At 57.1% G+C, this 16,785-nt stretch overlaps 1 protein-coding gene across 6 annotated transcripts in view; it reads right to left on the bottom strand.

Annotated features, from left to right (window-relative positions):
* Nucleotides 1-16,785, bottom strand: part of AGPAT3 (1-acylglycerol-3-phosphate O-acyltransferase 3) — a 97,776-nt gene that overhangs the window by 35,885 nt on the left and 45,106 nt on the right. The window contains exon 1 of one of the 6 annotated variants that reach the window (XM_033129684.1): nucleotides 16,547-16,694. The exons of 4 other annotated variants lie outside the window; for them this stretch is intronic. The gene's annotated coding sequence lies outside the window, so the exon portion shown is untranslated. Of the gene's footprint in view, nucleotides 1-822; nucleotides 960-16,546; nucleotides 16,695-16,785 lie in introns of those variants that run through there. One more of the 6 variants, XM_033129701.1, reaches the window with a different exon arrangement.

Raw genomic sequence — 16,785 nt, 5'->3', positions numbered from 1 at the left:
ACCCGTCCCCAACTCCAGGACCGGCCCAGCCTTGCCCCACGCTGCTCTGTCCCCACTTTGTCACTGGGGTTGCAGTTTCAAGGACACACAACACAGCCTATAATGTCCACTTTGAATTGCAGCCACGAGATGAAACAGAAGCAAGAAGGAACCCTCCCTGTCCCTCCTCTGGCACTGGTGCGGGGGAGCGGGTGCCGAGGTCAGAAGTGACTCCCCGCTCCCCTCCTTGCTGCCCCCCATGATGAGAGCTCCTGTCGCTCCCAAGTCTGTCTCTCCAGTAAAACTGGGAAACTCTAGTGGAGTCTGGGAAGACGCTGTGGGCAGCCCAGCTCGGCCTGTCCCCACTGGCTCTCTCACACCCTGCTGTGAAGGTAAGCCATGATTATAAATGGACACGACTTCATCCCTTCCTCAGGCTTTCTCTCTTCCTGCTTTCCCCAAGTCCCCAAGCACTTACAACAAACCCCTTTCATTCTCCAGTGGATCCCTAACAAGGCCGCTGGCAGCGGGCATCTGAGGACATGGCCACGGTGCCAGTGCCCCACCCCAGTGTCTCCCCGTGGGGGACCTTGAGATGTTAGAAGAGAAGGAATCAGAGAGGCGTCCTGGGCCCTGGAAGGAACGCGTCCCTGCGACCCTGTCAGGGAACCCACTTAGGGAGGACGGCTACCCTCCCACAGGCAGCTTTGCCTGCACCTTCCTTCCTTAAAAGTCAGAGAAAACCCACAGCAACCAGCGTGCTGCCGTTCTTCCCCTCCCCCACCCCAGTGACCCTGCAGAGCGGGCGGTGGGGACAGCAGTGGCAGGGCTCTGGCCCCTTACCTGTCTTTTCTCCCTCCTTCCCTCTCCTCTGCTCGGGTCCCAGGCCACCAGGGCCGGTGCTGGGAGTGCTGCCAAGGGACTCGGCCAGCAGGACACAAGGACAGGGCAGGGCCATGCCCACTCGGCCGGCTCCTCCCAAGCACAGACATACCCATTGGCTGGCGATCCGTGAGGGCGAGGGGCTGAGCGGGACTCTGGGGCGTCTGGTCACAGGAGCGGACTGGCACGGCATCTGCCAAGTGGGTGAAATGTTAGGGAATGGGCGCCGCGGGGCTGCAGCTTGTTTTCACAGTTGGCACCGAGGTCAACGCTGGTTACAGAAGAATGGGGTGAGAGTGGAAGGTTGACAAATCTTGGGAGACAGGAAACGTTAAGGTTCAAACTCAGCTCGGCACACCCCCTTCACTAAGTGGCCCCCCAGCCCCTCCCCAGGGGACCCTGGGCACAGCCTGTTTCCGCTGCCCCGTTCACAAGGGACACCAAACTCGCTAGAAATGGTGACACAACACGATCACACACAGGAATGTCGCTCTGGTTGTCCTCTCAATCTTGACCTTAAACAAAGCTGCTCTGTGACACTGCCTTTACCACAGTGCGAACGTGCTGTCACGGCTGTCCCGACACCAGCCTCCTCTGCCCAGCACGACCCACCAGTACGGCCCTCATTTTACATGGCAGACGGTTCCTCTGCGAGCCACAGCTGCCTGTGCCGGGCACAGGCTCCCAGGTGCAGGCTCCTCCTTCCCCTTCAGGCTGGCACAGGGACGGGGGCCGCCCCACAGGACTCAGAACGCCAGGAGCCACTCCGAGGCTGACCACGGTGGGCCTGGCCCCGGGTGGGGGAGGAAGGGCCCTAAGCAACGCGCAGCATGCAGCCTCCTGGCCTGGATGTTTCTCCTCATTCGGAGCCATCGAGAGCACTTCAGCGGGATGAAGAAGACATGCGATTAACTACGCTTCCTCTCTTCCCACTGCAGAGCAAGCATAGGGCGTCTCCTTGGTCTGGAACCCAACACTCAGAAAGTGTCGCACTGGAACCGAGACACGCCCCGGGGGCGGGGGGTCTCCAGGAACGAGAAGCTGCGACCCGGCCCTTCAGAGGCCGCGTTCACAGCCTCCCTGACCTGTCGCACGGGATGGCGCCCAGGTGAATGAGCGGTGACTGGGTTCATTCCACCAACGTCTACTAAATACCAAGAAATGCACAGGCGAGGCCCCCACGGCCTCCACAGTGACCGTGCACGGCAGTGCTGTGTTGGCTGAGGGCACATGGCACCTGGCACCCCCTCACCACAGCGCTCCTTTCTATTTCTGTGAAGGAACTGGCCGAGGTCACCCCAGAGGCATGGGCGTCCCTTTGTGACAGCCATCGTGCTGCCCAGCACAGAATCTGCTCACTGAGGGCCCAGCAGCCAGCTGGAGGCTCAGCGTGTCTGTCCCCAAAAACCGACCTACCACATGGCCCTCCAGGTCACACTGAATAAGCTGGGCCAGCATGGCCCATGGGTTCCAGAAGCTCCTAGGGCATACTGTGAGCACAGCTGAATGGTACCCAGTGTATGCCTTCGTAACTCTGAAGACGCCTCAAGTCTTCAAACCCTACAAATAACTTACTGCCTTAAGATCTAGAGCTACAACAAGGGTGAATTCACTTTGCCGTCAGCTGAGAAAAATACGTGAACTGACAGCCCTGAGGAGACCGCGTCTCCTCTGCACGGCCATCGGGCACAGCGTGGCTCCAACTCTAACGCCCTCATCCATCAGTCCCGAGGTACAGCGCTAACGGATCCTGCGGAAACCAGGAGAGGGTGGAGGAGGAATGTCTAAGGACTGTCACTGTGTTAGTTACGGATGACACCCCCAAAATCGGAGACACGAGGGACAAGCCAGGGAAACCCAGCAGAGCCACCTGCTGGCGCGTCAGCCTTCGGCATCAAGCTGTGTGGGGAGCTCAGTGACATGTGCAGGGCACACTCCACACTGCAGGCTGACGAGGGGACACGCATCGCTACAACATACACCCCCCAAGAGGACCTGAGCCAAAGTGTGACGGCGCCAACCTCTGGTAACAAAGTGACGTGGATTTGGGGGGTACTTTTTTCTGTTTTTCATTTACATTTTTTGGCTTGAAATAATGATCACTTACATAATTATAAAAATGTTTCTAACAACTGAAGGGCATCCTTGAAGTTAAAAATAGCGTTAGGGAGTCAGTTACAACATGTAACAATGAGAATATTCTGACACCAACACTTTTTGGTTGACCATTCGCCTGGCCCAAACCAGCAGGACTGCCCACGGGCCCCCGAGAGACAGCGACGCTTGTCCTGTGCCAGCAAGGTGGGCGTGGTTTGTCACACGGGATGGCAACCGACGCCAGCTGCTGGCTACCCTCCAAGTTTGTCTTCTGATAGAACTGCACTTTCTACTAGACAGGCATTGTGCCACCAAGCACCATGACAGATTCGTAGAAGTGACACCTCCCTTGGAAAAGCCTTCAAAGCCTATCTGGAGCAGAGGGGAGGAAGGACGCAGAAGAGGGCGTGTGTGAGGCACCTGGAACTCAATCAAGGTGGGCATGTTGGCTCTGCCACCAAGAGGCAGATTATCTGTTGCACTATTTTTACGGATTTCTTAGATTAAATGAAACTAAAACGTCATAACTTGCTGGCTCCAGGAGAGTATTCGATTAAATGGTCAATAAAAGACACTTCCACATTCCATCAAGGTTTGGGAGACCTGCCCGAGAGTTCTCCCATCCCAATCAATCTTTCAAAAATATGAGACAGCTTTGAACTAAAAAATGCCAATGATTTAGGAATAATTTTGCAACACTAAAACATTTTAATTGCTTTTAATTTTTAATTCCGTCTAATTGGCACAGGAACTCCAAGCTCTCGTCTCACGTTTGGCACTGCTATTGGAAAATCACACCAGGGTGGAACACTCGTGGCCACTTTGCATGAAGTACCCTGCACACTGTCCGGTCCCCCAGGAAAATGCCCCCGACACTACCTCTCTCTCTAAGTGGTACTTTCCTCTTGCCTCCGTAACTGCCTCACCCCCAGCACACTGATTTCCCTGCACTGTAACATGTACCCCAGTAACGGGCCTCCTGACTGAGCCGAGACAATAATGCTCTCCCACACGAGTCATCCTCCACGCCACACCACCCATCAGCAGCAGGCGGTGCAGCCGCAGCGGGCAGGACTGGGCTACGGGGTCATGCCCAGCAGCGTGTGGGCTGGCAGTTACCCTGGCCTGGTTATCAGTGAACAATTAAAGAAGTACCTTAGATTTTATGGCCCAGTGTGTGTATCACAAGTTTTGCTGCAGCGCCACATCTGGAAGAAGTTACCGGTGACTTTGTCGAGTAAAAAGAAAAGCGGCCGGCAAGCGATGTGTGCGTGGGAGTCTGAACCAGCGCTTTCTCACATGTCATAGGCGGTCTGGGACCGTACACCACAGCTGAAGTAGGGCTTCCTGAGAACACATGGCTCTGTCCCTGGACACTGCCGAGGCGGCAGCTGCAGACAGACCTGCCGGGGAGGGGCTGAGCCACCACACACCTCACTGTGACCTTATAGCTCCGTCGGACTTCCCCTCAGAGCCGGTCTCCGCTCCCGCAGCCCCTTGCCTGTGATGGGAGGAACCGCCATGGGACGAGTCCTTGCTGCAGAGATGCCGTGCTGTCGGCAGGTGTCACTGCCAGGGCCGCGGCCATCAGGGATCCACCCAGGGAAGCTGCCTCCCACAGGAGTTTCTGCATTGTCACTATTAGTGGAAACCAAGGTCTATATTATCTGCAGCTCCCAGCACCCCCACGGAGACCAGGAGCCTCTCCTTGAAGTGTTTACAAGTTTACAAAGTCGTGGCAGCATCTTTACTGGAATGGAAGTCCTCCCGGCCCCTGGGCTGTGGAACAGAACTGAGTCTGAGCCTAAGCTGCTGCGCTCCGGTCAGCGTCGGTCACAGCTGGGGCAGAAGACAAGTGCCAGCCCAGAGCAGGGTGCGGGGCATTGAGGAGCACGGCAGCTGAGAAGCCAGTGCGTGAGCCAGAGAACCAAGACCTCGCTATTTGCTCCCAGTTCTCAGTGTCGGACTCTCAGATAGCGACTCAGAAGCATGTGGCAGGGGTGGCCTGACGCCTCCAGTCAGATCACAGCTAACTTTAAGAAAGTTCTGTGAACAGGGTCTCTACCCATTTGTGGATCGAGGACTACTTAGTGGCTGGGACAAAGGCTAGAAGAGGAAACGTCTGAGGACAGGCTAGAAAACCAGCACACACCTCCCCTGGTGACGCAGGCGACGTCCCTTCTCGGGTCAACTCTGACCAGCACCACCAGACCCGGCAGGGCCAGCAGCCGGCACCTCCTGAACGTGCAAGCTGCTCCGCCTCTCCCTGCCTGACTGGCCATCGGTAACGGCAGAAGTGGCGGAGGGCCCTCACTCCCAACACACCTGCCTCCTGCCCCAGGTGCCCAAGGATGGCACCACGTGGGAGGCGGCCTGCAGGTAGTGGTCCTTCACTGTCAAAAGTGTCCTCAAGTTTATGATACAGTGTCCGCTCCTCCTGTGGGAGCCTGGGACCTCCTTGCCAACAACTGCCCCACCTCCACCTCCCGCTCAAGGAGGCCGAGGCCCCTTTAAGTAGGGCCAAGTCTTTCTTCCCTTACCTGGGCTAATGCCTCCCCCAAACCCTACACTAGCGCTTCTCTTTTGGTTCTGCATCATTCTCTTTGTAAATTGTACCGATCGTGTTTACATAAGATCTAAGAAGCAAATACCTCTGGGGCTTCAGTTCATCCTCAGAAGTAAATGACTACAGAGTTTGGGAGGAAGGGGGCTCTGAGCTCCTGAGGGGCAGGAGAAGGTCACCACGGAGTCCTGGGGCCAGTGGGACCAGCCCTGCCGGTCTGATGGCCTTGCAGCCTGCAGACCCCTCCTCGTCACCACAAGTGGAAGAAGCATCCATCGGAGCTACCGGACAGAAAGCTTCCAGATCAGAGGACAGAATTTGCACCCCAACCAAGTACGTTCGAGGAAACAAAAATAATCCAAGATGAAACCTCCAGAAGGCCAATGTGTCTTCCCAGGAAACTATCAGTTCTCCAGCTCTAGCAAATAAAGTTAGTAACCCGGCTGTTGCCGGTTTCCCCACAGCCACCTGACAACAGCCACCGTCAGGTGGGTACCAGCCTGTGTGGTGCCATTAGTATCTGCCCACATACAAGGGTTGTCACGTGCAGAGAGGGCCAACGTCCCATTTCACAGATGGAAACTGGAGGCTCCATCACAACCTCAGGAGGGGCTGGCTGGAACTGAGCCTCTGGATCCCCACCCTGTGGCCTGCGACACCGCGGCGACTCCCCACACACATTCACGTCAAGAGCTGACACGCACTCTGGTCATGACTGCCAGCGGGTGGCATGTGACTCACTGTGAAGCAGCTCGTCACTTACGGGTACAACAGGGCGGCGTCCCTTGGATGGAAACCACCGCGTTTCTGCTCAATTGTCAGCCCGCGTGTCAGCAGCTCCAGCAGCACCCGCCCCGGGGAGACGTGAGCTGAGGCGAGAGAGCCATGGGGACGTGCGCAGTGTGAGGGGCCTAAATCCACAGAAGCTTCTTCCGGAACGTTCCAAACAAAAGAGCGTTCCCTGAAGGGCAGGATAATCCCCAAAAGGCTCTCGTGAGGTGGGGAACAGACAGGCTGTGCTCGAGAAGTAACTGGCTTCCCACCTGCCACCAGGGCCCCACTGGGGGCGGGAGAGTTGGTGGGCAGGTGGGACAGAGGGGAAGAGCCTCAGCTCCTGGGAGCCCCTCCCCCAGGACGGCCCAGCCCCGGGCACAGCCACGCTCACCAGTACAAGTAATAGGCCACAGCCACGGCCACCAGGGCAGCGCAAACCCCCGAGAACAGGCAGGTCGAGTAGCTGGCCAGCATCTTGTCCTGTGTGCTTCTGAGAGTGGTGAGAAGGCAGGTGGTGTGAGCGGTGTCACCTTTGGCCAGAGGACGAGGAGGAGGGATTATGACCACAAGTCTTGGAGACCAACTCAAGTGAAAACAGGACTCTGAAGCAGCGCGTAAAACCCAGGCTTTCCTCAGCCCGCTGTGGGGGCTGCCGGGCACCCACTAATCCAATAAGCAGCTTTCGGTGCCAGCTGCTGCGGGCAGGTGGCATCGGGCTCAGGCAGGGGGCAGGTCAGCGTGCCCTGCCCAGCTCCTGACCCTGGACGGCGGACCTGACACTGCACACTGTCCCCCCTCACCTGTCAGAAGCCGATGGACCCCGACTGCACAACCCCGCAGCCACGTGGGCGAGCCAGTGAGGAGGACCCGAAAGGCCTGCAAGCGATGGGCAGACATCCTCTCTTGGGGCCATCAGCTCCCCCGTCCAGAGCAGGGCTGCCCAGCTCCCCATCAGACGGACCAGGCTGTAGAGGCCAGATGTGACCCCCAGTTCCAACTCCAGGCCCTTGGGCCAAGACAGCTCCAGGCAACGCTGTGCGGAGAACGGTGGGAAGAGTGACACCTCTTATTCTCCAGAAAACAGGGGTGAACAGACTGGACAAGTGAACGAGCAGACACGTGAAGGTCTGTTCTCTCCACATCTCCCCAGCCTGAGACGGAATCTGCATGAAGAAACTAAGATGCGATAAAGCCATCCAGGGAGAGTCATGTCACCCCGAGAAACCTGCTGCCGGTGCAGAAAGCCCCCCAACAGACACATGGAGCAGGAAGGGTTGCACTGGGAGCGTATCTCGAGGGTTCTCCAGCCAATGTGTCTTCTTTCAGGGTTATCACACTGTACGGAGGTGACATGAAAAGTCATTGCTTTGTGTACCTTCCCTGGCACATGACACAAAAGACCTGCTTCCAAGCAGGCAACAGGCAGGCCCCCCACTCCCACCCCACCTGGCTGTGGCCCACCTGCCCAGGGCGCCACCCTGTGCCCGGCGGGGAGGGCTCACAGCTGGGAAAGCCTGACCCCACCCCTGCGCTCCACGGGGTCTGCAGTGTGGCCTGGGGGGCTGGCCCTGGGTTCTCTGGACAGTGAAGGCCCCTCTACAGTTCCCCCGGCCTCAGGGCCGACAAGCCACCAGGAGAGGAAGCAGGTCGGCACTCCTTCCTCCACCCGGGCCTCCGGGACGGGCCTCCAGGCACCACCCTGAGCAACACCTTGCTGGCTAAGGCTTTCCGAGTCCCTAGTCCCCAAAGTAGCTGGAGGGACAGCTGACCTGCGAGGACTGGCTTTTAAATAGCCGTGCCTGCTCTCCTGGGACATGAGCAGGCCCTCGTCTGAGAGCCTGAGAAACAGGCCATTCTCCCAGGCTTTTGGGCCTCGGCCTTTCTAATAAATCAGGGAAAGAAACCATCCTCCCACAGACAGCGGCTCAGCGACCTCCCGCACAAAACCACCCCGAGGCGGCAGCAGCAGCCCTAAGGGCCCGGGGACCCCTGGGTGCATCTGAGCCTCAGGGACACTGGCCCTCGAGGCTGAGCTGGGCGCAGGGCCCCTCTCAGGTCTCACGAAGGTGGCAGGTGTCCTTGACTTCAGCGGCAGCACCTGCCTCGACCTTGGCCCTGAGGCCAGCTTCCACTTAGAAAGGACTTTCTGGGATCCAGGGTGACCCTGCCTTCCTCAGGAAAGGCTGTTTGCCAGCGTCCCCAGCACCTGGGGCACCAGCCCCTCTCCTCCATGGTGTGGCCAGAGTGACTTGTCTAGAACAGAAATCGGGTCCCAGCCCACCCCCCATCTACCACTGCCAGCACCCCAACAATAGGCACCTTCCGAGCTCCAGGCTTTTGAGATGCTCCCCACATCCTACCCTCACCCCTACCCCCCTGCTGAGTTCTCAGGGTGGGAGTCAGGCTGGCCCCTCAGTGGGCAGGTGGGAGGCCTGTGGGCTTCCCCCGCCCCCACATGGCTGCAGAGACCCCTGTGAGCCCCTGGCCTCCAGTCTTGGCCCCCGGGGGGGGGGTCCTCTGGGCCTGGACTCAGCACACGGTCTCGTGGCACCGGCTGCCATGCCTGTTTCGTGTCTCCTCTGCTCTGCATTGGACTCTGGGCCCCAGGGAGCAGTGACGGGGCCTGTGCACAGAGCTCTGGGGTGCAGGGGTGGAGGGCAGAGGGGCGGACAGGCCACCCCTGAGCCGCCCCACTCCCCATTACTCCCAGTTTCCCACGCTGGGCACGCAGCTGGCCCCAGCATGGTGGTCGGTTCTCGGGCAGAGGCGGCCCTGGCTCTCATCCTCGCTCTGGACTGTGGACCACAGAGCCTTCAGTGTGTCACAGAAAGAGTCCCTTCTCTCCCGACGACACCGCAGGAGGCCGAGACGCCCAGGTTCTGCGTTGGCCGCTGTGACCACCCTGGCGAGGGTGCACACACAGCCTCAGGCAGCGACTGGGCCCCAATCCCAGCGCCTGCCCCCACTTCCAAGCTGAGCCTCGGTTTACTGTAAACTGGGAATAACCGCTCTACCTACATCAACGGGCGGTGGTGACATTTAAGAGATGGCTACAGGGAAAGCACCTGGAAAAATGCCTGACGTCGTCAACGCCCCAAATGGGGAGCCTTCCCTGAACCAGTGCCCTGGAGGAGACAGGCCGGCAGAGGTGAAAAGACATACCTGAGAGTTCTCTCCAGGCCAAGCAGAACCGAGACGGAACCCGTAACCTGTGTTTGGCTCTATCACCTGTAAGGATTGCTGAGTTCATCGTCGCTTTTCATCATGCTTTTTAAGTTATTTGTGTCAAATGCAGCAAACCTAGCCTGTTGAGAATCTTGGCTTTATTTATTTTGAAACAAAGGTTGGCATAGGCATTTTACCCAAATCCTCCTCCAGTAGTGTTTCTGCTGAGTGGAAACTCTCCGCAGGCTCCTGACTGCCGCGTGTCCGGCTGGTCAGTGCTCAGGTCCCACCCACCCGAGGTCCCGTCACCCCCTGCCTGAGAACGCCAGGTGGGCCGATGTCACTCCTGCCTCTGGATTACTATTCGGTTTCGTTCTCCACATCTCTTACTTAAGGTGAAAGAAAACAAAGCTAATTTGAACATGTAACACAAGGAAATGTCACAAGAATATAGTATCTCTAGAGGACTTCCCTGGACCTGAAAATTAATGATTTATAATAAATATGAAAAGAGAAGAGCAGGAATGTGCTGACAGAATCTTCTGGTGGTTTCCTCAGAGTAGCCACGTGAAAGGTATGTTGTAAAAACTGAAGAAGACCTTTCTTTAGACTAGGTAAGTGTTCTCATAAAATTTCCACATTCCCTTTCTCCCACAACTGAGAGAAACTCAAGGTATAATTAATTATTCCTGCTTAGCTAGTAGTAATTATCCGACCATCAGACGTGGGGAAATACGAATGACAAATACGCACCATTATGTCATCATTCTGTATCATTATGTAGTTTTGAGAAGTTCTGTTACCCCGCTGTCACCTCCTTGTCCAGCGGAGGACCCCATCTGTCAGCCATCAGGGTCCCCAAGGCCACAGGCGAAGCACAGGCCCCAGAGAGCCGGGTGCTGCCCATGTAGCATCTGCCAAGAGCTACCAGCCCTGCCCTGGAAACAAGGAGCCAACCAGCACTGAACATAAAATACAGCCGCAGAGCGTGACCCCCAGGGAGGGACGTGAAGCTAAGCGACCAGGGGAGCGCAGGTGGGTGGGGCGCCTGGGTGGCAGGAGAGAGAGCCTCGTTCTCCCGGGGGCCCCACCGAGCTGCAGGAGCTGTGCAGAGACCAACACACAATCCCATCTACGTGCCCCCAGGGAAGGGGCAACGGGGATGCGGGACAGCCCAGTCCCCTCCTGCGCCGGACCTGAGCACCCCGGCTCTGCGGCCCTCGTCCCATGGGCCACCTCCCTTCTCCAGGTCTTTGTCTCTGCTCACCTTCACCCCAGTGTGTGCAGGTCAGAGCTCCGACCTGGCCCCCTTCCTGCCAGCCTCACCTCCCAGTCCTGGCCCTCAAGGGTGGATCCCATCTGGAAACATCCCAGAACTGGGTACGGACGGCCCGAGTTAACCAGGAGGGCTGAGGTCTGAGGCTGCAGAGTCCACACAGAAACCAAGAACGGCCATGCCGGCCATGCGCAGGCACACTGGTGACAGATCAGGAAGACCACACCCAGACAGGCCGGTGACAGGTGCAGGAGACCACGCCAAACATGCAGGTGACAACCAGGTAAGCCACACCAAAGCCGTGCTGACGGGTACGGCATGTGAATTTATCCATCTAATGACCACAACAGCTCTGCTCTCTGGGTACTACTGCGAACTCCAGATAAATTCTGCACAAAGTCACCAAATAACTGGCAGACCCACGAGTTCTACCAGGTTTCACAGATGCTGGGGACCCTGGTGCGACCAGTCCAACCCAGACTCCCAGCAATGACTCCTGGCTTATTTCGTCTGCAGCAGTCCCCAGAGGCCAGGGTGTCCTGGACTTTTTCCCCGTTGCTCCACACCTCAGGCTCTTACTAATTCGTAATCACCCTCTTCCCAGTTTCCCCAAAGGCACTGTGTCACTTCCTGCCGTCCTGGGCCTCTAGAATCTGGAACCTGCCTAAACCTGCAGAAGGGCAGCGACAGGTGCTGACTTCCAAAAGAAAAGAAGCTGCCGAAGTCATCACTGCTTTGTGCCCCGGGCTTTCCGCACTCACTAAACACGTTGGTCCAGGCAGCAGAGGCTCTCGTACAGCAGCCTACTGCATTTATTAGGTTAATGAGATGCTGCTAGCCCACTGGGAACGCGCCCTCTCACCAGCCTGTTTACCCACACTGAGCGCACACTAGAACGGAGGGAACCCTCCGGATGCCAGCAACACGCTGCAGGACCACCGACAAGGAGGCAAGTTGCTGAACACACTCACTCGAGACCCCCGGCCCCCACGGCCTCACTGGGCTCTGCAGCTGACGGTGTCACGCTCACACCTCATTCTTATGCCCAGGGCGTCCTTCCCACTGACCGCTTGGACACGGAGCTCCTGGTGCTTTCCGGCGGCCTTTGGAAATGGTACGAGTTCCTTGAGCTTTCTCCTCTGGTCTCAGGAAGAAGCAGGAGAGGCACCGTCTGCAGCCCAAGCGTGTCCTAGAGAAGCTTGCTCCAGGCCTGCTCACATCCACACTGCTCTGGGAGCACGACCAAGGCCTGCATCCCTTTCCACCGGGACCCTTCCTCCGACGCACAGCGGCGGTGCCTGCGGGAGGCGGCGGTTTTGTGTGCCACACCTCACCCAATCTGCCCTGCCACAGCTTTAAATATACAAGTAAATAGGTAAATAACAAAAGTGAAGCCCCCCACGTGGAAGGCTCTTTGCTTTGAGTCACTCCGGGGTAAATGAAACACAGTGGCAGAGGCTCCAAGGAGGAGGCTGGTGCTTGCAGGGACCGGCTGACACAGTGTCCTCAAATCCACACCGCAACACTCCACGGACGGGTTACTATGCAAACCAAACACAAGTAAACAGCCTGAGCTGTGAGCCCAGAGCGGCCAGCGGCCAAGTCTTGAGTGCTCTGAAGTCAGAACTCTGTCTGCCAGGCGCTGCCTGTGCAGCTTGCAGTCACTCTTCACGAACGCAGGCCACGCACAGATGTTGCCGGCAGCAGGTGTCCTGGGGTAATGCCGCCACGAGTGGGGGGGGACTCACCTGTTAAGGGTGAAGAGGTGAGGGCGCTGTTCGAAGACACAGGGTGCCGGTAAAGCCTTCCGAGGACATGTGACGGGCTCCCCGGCCCTCGGTGAGCCCAGATAACGGGAACATTAAAAACTGATCTTCTCAAGGCTGCACGTCAGGGCAGTGACAGTCCAGTGGAAGATGAGGGTGAGGATGACGGGTACACACGGCTGAGGCTCCTACGAGAACTGCCTGGTAGTTGTTCAGAAGCAAAACACTGGGCAGCCAAGTACAGGCTGCGGCTCACCGTGAACCCGTCTCAGCAACCGGCCCTCCCGCTGGCCAGCACCTCCAGCCTTACTCAGCCCAGAACAAAACTCCTGCCCGGAATGCAACTGTTACAAAAACATGGTTTCTGGCAGATGTGAAACCTGCTGGAACAATTATCACGATGCTTCAAATTCACAGAAGTCAGCTTCTTTGTTCTTAACCATTTCAACTAAAATCACTGTTAAAATTTCTATCACACCTTCGGGCTAAGTGATTGGCACGGGTCACAGCTGCCAGGGGCTCCCCGTTCCTAGGCTGAGTTGTACCGACCTACACTACACCACCCGCCCGGGTCTATACCACCCGCCCGGGTCTACACCACCCACCCGGGTCCACACCACCCTCCTGGGTCTATACTACCTGCTTAGGTCTACACCACATGCCTGGGTCTACACCACCCATCCAAGTCTACAATACATGCCCAGGTCTGCACCACATGCCCGGATCTATACTACCTGCCCAGGTCTACACCACCTGCCCAGGTCTACACCACCAGCCCGGGTCCACACCACCCACCCAGGTCCATACCACCCGCCCAGGTCTACACCACATGCCCAGGTCTTACACTACCCAGCGGGGTCTACACCACCAACCCAGGTCCACATCACTCACCCAGGTCCACACCACCCTCTCAGGTCTACACCACATGCCTGGGTCCACACCACCCGCCTGGGTCCACACCACCTACCCAGGTCTATACCACCCGCCCGGGTCCACACCACCCTCCTGGGTCTATACTACCTGCCTAGGTCTACACCACATGCCTGGGTCTACACCACCCATCCAAGTCTACAATACATGCCCAGGTCTGCACCACATGCCCGGATCTATACTACCCCCTGAGGTCTAGGTCTACACCACCAGCCCGGGTCCACACCACCCACCCAGGTCCATACCACCCGCCCGGGTCCACACCACCCACCTGGGTCCACACCACCTGCCCGGGTCTACACCACCCGCCTGGGTCCACACCACCTACCCAGGTCTATACCACCCGCCCGGGTCCACACCACCCACCTGGGTCCACACCACCTGCCCGGGTCTACACCACCCGCCCGGGTCTACACCACCCACCTGGGTCCACACCACCCTCCTGGGTCTATACTACCTGCCTAGGTCCACACCACATGCTTGGGTCTACACCACCCATCCAAGTCTACAACACATGCCCGGGTCTACACCACCCTCTCAGGTCTACACCACATGCCCGGGTCCACACCACCCACCCGGGTCCACACCACCCACCCAGGTCCACACCACATGCCCGAACTGCCTGCAGAAGGCTTTGCTCTCCCTAGTCAGCCGAGCAGCTAGTCTATGCTTCTGCTGCATTGCAAGAGGCTGGCAGTGCCCGGCTGGCTCAGCTGCCCAGTGCACATCAGGCCCTGACAGAATGCAGCAGGATGGACATGGGCCCTGTCCACCCCAGCCCCCTGGAGAGGGAGCCTGGGTTCTGGAATTTCAGGCAGGATGTTCTAACACTACCTGGAGTTCATTGTTCTGTCAGTAGCACCCCCGCATGCGTGCCGGTCACTGCCACTGGGCGTGGGCGTCCTGACGGCTCTGTGTGCATCAGCTCATTCACTTTTCCCAGCACCTTAGGGGGCAGGCACTCCTATGAGCCTCATCTTACAGGTGAGGAAACAGGTGCAGAGAGGTTAAGCAACTTGCCCAGAGTCACACAGTAAGCGAGTAAGCATCAGAATCAGGAATCTATCCCAGGCCGTCTAACCACAAAACCACCACTTCCATAAACAGGAACTGTGTCCTGAACAGCCAAGAAGCAAAATCGAACTAAAATGCTCTGGAAACGCCCCCTCCCTCATCTCTGCTAAAAAGAAGAGAACATTTGAGACTCGCCACTGGGAGGGGCCTTCTAAGGTTTGTGAAAGCAGGAGTGTGCCAGAGGAAAGGAGATTAAAGAAGCCTCTTTGTTTCACTACCTTCTAAAATCAGGTCTGAGTGGATCGGCGTAAAACATCAAAGACCCTCTCTCCACCTGGGACACGGAGACGCCGCAGCCACTCACCACCTGGTGCAGACCCACTACTCAGTTCTGTAGCCGAATGAAATATTGTAAAAAGCACCTGACTCTGTGTTTTCAAAAGGATTTTGTAAATAATGAGATTTTGTGAGTTAGCAGAGAGTAATACATTCCTGCTGTAAAAATTTCAAGTTGTCAAGAAAGGACCATTCCACGGCCAGGGCTCATATGGAGTGGCGTCTGCTCCGCTGAAGAGGTTGATTCAGACACCGCCACACATGGAGACGTTGGGCGACTCTATGAATGGATTTGCTCACTCAATGCTCTGCGCCGTAGACTGCATATTTGTGTCCCTCCACATTCATATGTTCAAACCAAAGGCCCCATGGGGTGTTACTGGAGGTGGGGGCTCTGGGAGGTGACTAGATCATGAGGGTGAGCCTCCAAAAATGGACCTGTGTCCTTACATGAGAGACCTGAGAGGCCCCTGGCCCCTCCCACCCTGTGAAGACACAGCGAGAAGGCACCGTCTGTGGACCAGGAAGCAGGTCTCACCGACACCTGTGCCTTGTTCTTGGACTTCCAGCCTCCAGAACTATGAGAAATCAACGTCTGTTTATAAAAGTCACCCAGTCTATGGTATTCTGTTATAGCAGCCTGACCAGACGAAGACACGGGGAAGTCTTTTGGATCATGCAAACATCTCCTTACAGCGAGAAGTAGTAAATATGACATGAGCACACCATCTGGGTTCAAATCCTGGCCTCTCCACCCCTAAGCTGTGTGACCTTCAGAAAGGTACTAAACCTCTCTGAGCCTCCATTTCCTCATCTGTAGAGCAGGGGTAAGGTTGCTACATCCCCAGGGTATGAGGGTTACATGAGTGGGTTGTATGAAGCAGTGAATCAAGGGTCTGTGGGTGCTGTTATCGTTACCATCACTGATTTCATTCCTGTGAAATCAGCTGCAGGGTATTTATTTCATTGTAGGGATGTACTAAAAAGTATGTCACCATTCTCCTATTGCGGACATTTGGATCAAGTGCCCAACCCGTGGTGTAACAACTTGACTCTGGGCCATCCCCTCAGACCCCTTGACACGGATCGAATGGCGTGCGGCAGTCTCCCGGTTGGGTGCTGGCCTGTGTCAAGCTGGAACGCATTTCTGCTTAAGCCTCAGTAGCCTTCTCGTGCAGGGTTTGCTCCCCTCATTTCCACATTGGGGAGTCCTGCCGAATGACCGCACAATGATGGATAAGCCTCTGGGCTCCCAGCACCCCCCACGGCCCCACCAGAGCCCTGCCGGCTTCTCTCTCGCCAGCTCTGTGAGTAACAATGGAGTACGCACCCTTCACCTTGGGGCGTGAGCAAGTGTGTGCGACACCATGCGAGTTGCTGCCTAACCCGGCCAAGCTCCTTCTGGGAACAGGAGAAGCTTCCAGCTGTGTAGGGTTTCCCATCTGTGGACCCACCTCCGGGTCTCCCACTCCACTTTTTAGCCTCAAAGATGAGGACGGTGTGAGGTGCCGTGGGATCAGCCTGTGATGCCCCGGCCACCTGTGCTCAGCCCGCCGCCGTGGCACGGCGTGGTAGGGAGGGGGTGCTTACCTGGCCGGGTGTTGAATTACCGACCTGCCGACTGACACGTCAACATTTTCCCAGGGGAGGCAAACCAATTTTTTTAACCTTATGGAAAAAGGCTCAGACAGAAAAAGTAAAGAGAAACCACCTATAGCCAGCGACCATGACCACACCTTGCAGGCTCCCCAACGGTGACCTTACCTGGAGGGCAGGGGAGGGCCGGCTGCTACCCTGCTCTCCCAGGCCCTGTCCAGCTCCCTGTGCTGCCCTCCGTCTTCTCTTCACACTGCCACCTCCAACTCAGGCCGGGCTCCCAACGCTGTTCAGCCCAGTCTCCTCCAACTTTAAATAAAGGACTGAAAGCTGAGCCAGTGTTGTCAAACCGGCTGGGGCTGGGCACAGCCCAGATCTTTCCGGCTTCCCCCACTTGGCTCCCAGCT

Source organism: Rhinolophus ferrumequinum, chromosome 2 (genome assembly GCF_004115265.2).
Source record: "Rhinolophus ferrumequinum isolate MPI-CBG mRhiFer1 chromosome 2, mRhiFer1_v1.p, whole genome shotgun sequence".
Classification (NCBI taxonomy): Eukaryota; Metazoa; Chordata; class Mammalia; order Chiroptera; family Rhinolophidae; genus Rhinolophus; species Rhinolophus ferrumequinum.
This window is presented reverse-complemented; position numbering and strand designations above follow the sequence as displayed.